Below are 3334 nucleotides of genomic sequence, written 5' to 3' on the forward strand. Positions count from 1 at the left end.
TGAAGATCGAAGTCATGCACCTCTGAAACGTTGCAGGTGCATTGCAGAGACCAAACGGCATACGGCGATAAGCAAAAGTGCCATATGGGCAGGTGAATGTAGTCTTCTCTTGGTCCTCTGGAAAAATAATAATCTGGTTGTACCCAGAGTAACCATCAAGAAAACAGTAGAATGCATGTCCTGCCACCCGCTCTAGCATCTGATCAATAAAAGGAAGTGGGAAGTGATCCTTCCTTGTCTCTGCGTTCAGCTTCCTGTAGTCTATGCATACCCGCCACCCAGTAACCGTGCGAGTAGAGATCTGCTCACCCTTGTCGTTCTCTACGACTGTCATACCGCCTTTCTTAGGCACACACTGAATCGGGCTCACCCATGCACTGTCTGAAATAGGATAGATGATGCCCGCGTCCAGTAGCTTCACAATCTCCTTGTGAACTACTTCCTTCATGTTAGGATTCAGCCGTCTTTGTCTCTGTGCAGATGCCTTAGACTCATCCTCGAGATGAATCCGATGCATCACTACTGATGGGCTGATCCCTCTGATATCGGATATCTGCCACCCTATAGCCAAGATACGTCCCTTGACTACATCGATGACCCTCTGCTCGTGCTTCTTGGTAAGCTTATTGCTGATAATGATAGGTAATGTGCTGTCAGCTCCCAAGAAAGCATACCGAAGATGTGCAGGTAGAGTCTTGAGCTCCACCTTAGGTGGCCTTTCTGATGAAGGAGGAGTGATGTGCTTGCTCTTCATCAACGGTTCGGTGACTGGCTCCTCAATCCATGCTTCCTCTTCTGGCACAACATCAAGACTATATACACAATCCTTCTCTTGATCCAGATCAGCATTCATGTTGGATCCGTCTCCTTCTAGTTGCTCTCGCACTAGCTCATCTACCAAGTCTACCCGCATACACTCATCTTCAGGATTTGGATGGCGTGTGATTCTCTTCATGTCAAACTCGACGCTTTCATCCCCAATCCTCAAAGTCAGCTTGCCATCATGAACATCGATAAGAGCTCTGCCTGTGTTCATGAATGGTCGCCCCAAAATCATCGGGCACTCCTTGTCAGCTGCATAGTCAAGGACAACAAAATCCACAGGGAATATGAATTTGTTGACCTTAACTAAGACATCCTCCACAATCCCATGTGGCTTCTTCAGAGAGTGATCCGCCAACTGTAGCATCATCGGTGTAGCCTGTACCTGCTGATCACCAAACATACTACGAAACAGGGATAAGGGCATCAAATTAATACTGGCGCCTAAATCACACAAACAATTTACAGACTGCATATGACCAATAGTACAAGGAATAGTAAAACTCCCTGGGTCCTTGAGCTTCGTCGGTAGATTGCTCAGTATGATTGAGCTGCAGTTCTCTGTCATAGGTACCGTGCCCTCTGCTTCCCAACTACGCTTGTTGGTGATGATGTCTTTCAGGAACTTGGCGTAGTGTGGCATCTCTCTCAGTGCGTCTGCCAAGCTGATGTTGATCTGTAGCTTCTTGAAAGTTTCTAAGAACTGATGAAACTTCCAAGTGTCTTTTGGCTTCTTCACTCTATGTGGGAATGGCACCTTTGGCACAAAAGGAGGTGGTGGAGGTGGCTTAGTGACTACCTTTTCAGGCTCACCACCCTCACACTGTTCCTTTTCCGCCTCTGCTGTCGCACTCACTGCATATGGATCATCCAATGCCTTCCCACCCCTCAATTCAATAGCCTTGAGATGCTCTCTGGGGTTTTCCTCGGTAGTGGATGGTAAACCCCCTTGATTTCGGTTCTGCAGTGCCTTAGCCATCTGCTGGTTCTGCACCTCAAGGTTATGAATAGTAGCAGCATGATTCTTGAACGTTTGCTGCGTCTCTGCATCCTTCTTCATCATCATCTCCATCATCTTATCAATCTTGCTGTGGAGCGACTCTCCCTGCTGAAAGCCAGGTGGATGTTGTGGCCTATTATTTTGATGTTGGAAATTCCCCTGATTCTGGAAGTTCCCTTGATTCTGGAAGTTGCCTTGATTCTGTTGTGGCCTTTGTCCTCCTTGAAAAGTTGGACCTGCCTGATTGTTGGCATTACCCCCATTATCCTTCCATGAGAAATTTGGGTGATTCCTCCATCCTGGATTGTAAGTAGCAGCATAAGGATCATTGCCCTGCCTCTGTCCTCCCACAAAATTGACCTGCTCATTGGAGCCCTGTCCCATCACATAGCAGTCATTTGCCACATGGGTAGGATCGCCACATACTTCACAGCTACTCTGAACTGCAGCAACATTCCCCATAGTCATCCCTGCAGCCTGCCTCATAAGAATGTCAACCTGAGCTTGCAGTGCAGCATTCTTTGCTTTCAAATTCTCCACAGCCAGATCAGCAGTGACTGCCATTAGTCCTTTCTGCGCAGGTACTCTTGCCCTTTCATTCGGCCAAGTGCACCCATTCATGGCCATCTCATCTAATAAAGCGAATGCTTCATCAGTTGTCTTCCTCATCAGTGACCCGCCTGCAGCTACATCTATAGCGCTTCTCCCCAACTCAGTGGACCCATTGTAGAAGTTCTGGATCAGATTTTCCCTGGTGATGTGATGATGGGGAACTTTCCTCTGCATCTCCTTGCATCGCTCCCACGCTTCATGAATCGATTCTCCATCGTTTTGCTGATAGAGCATAATATCCCTTGTCAGCTTTGCAGTCTTGGCCATGGAGAAATATTTGCTCATGAAAGCTTTTGCCAAATCTGGCCAAGTATCGATCCCCTCTCTAGGTAATGCATGAATCCATTGTTTTGCTCTATCCCTCAGAGAAAATGAGAATAAGCGCAACAATACTTCATCTTCAGTCATGTTACTGAGCTTGAATGTACTACACACCTCTAGGAAGTTTGCAAGATGTGCATTTGGGTCTTCAGTAGGCAGACCATAGAACTGACAACGAGCCTCTAAGAGCTGAATGAAACTCGTCTTGATTTCATAGTGAGGCGTTCGCACAGGATGAGCAAAGTAGCCATGAGTAGTGTTGCCCACATTTGGCTGAAAGAATTCCATCAAAGTTGGCGCTCTCTGCCCATCATTGTTCTGGCCTTGTGCATTCTGCTGATTTGGATCCTGCGGGATCACTCTGTTATCACCCACACTGTTGAATCCAGGAGGAACATCATCATCGTTAGCCATATTAAGGTTCCTTTGAGTTGAGTGTTTTGATTTTCTGACACTGCGCTCAAAGGTAGTGAGGTCTTGCTGAAACGGTTCTAGCGGTAGTCCTTTGCGTCGTGTATTGTGCATACACTATGATAAGGGTACCTGAAACAACACAATCAACAAACCACACGCGTAAAA

General features: G+C 46.9%; 1 non-coding gene across 1 annotated transcript; it reads left to right on the top strand.

The window, feature by feature from the left end:
• Window positions 1-2579: 2579 nt before the first annotated feature.
• LOC126658938 (small nucleolar RNA R71) lies at window positions 2580-2686 on the top strand. Its single transcript, XR_007634503.1, has one exon. It is a non-coding gene; the product is annotated as a small nucleolar RNA R71 (small nucleolar RNA).
• Window positions 2687-3334: the final 648 nt, after the last annotated feature.

Source organism: Mercurialis annua, linkage group LG7 (assembly GCF_937616625.2).
Source record: "Mercurialis annua linkage group LG7, ddMerAnnu1.2, whole genome shotgun sequence".
In the NCBI taxonomy this organism is placed as follows: Eukaryota; Viridiplantae; Streptophyta; class Magnoliopsida; order Malpighiales; family Euphorbiaceae; genus Mercurialis; species Mercurialis annua.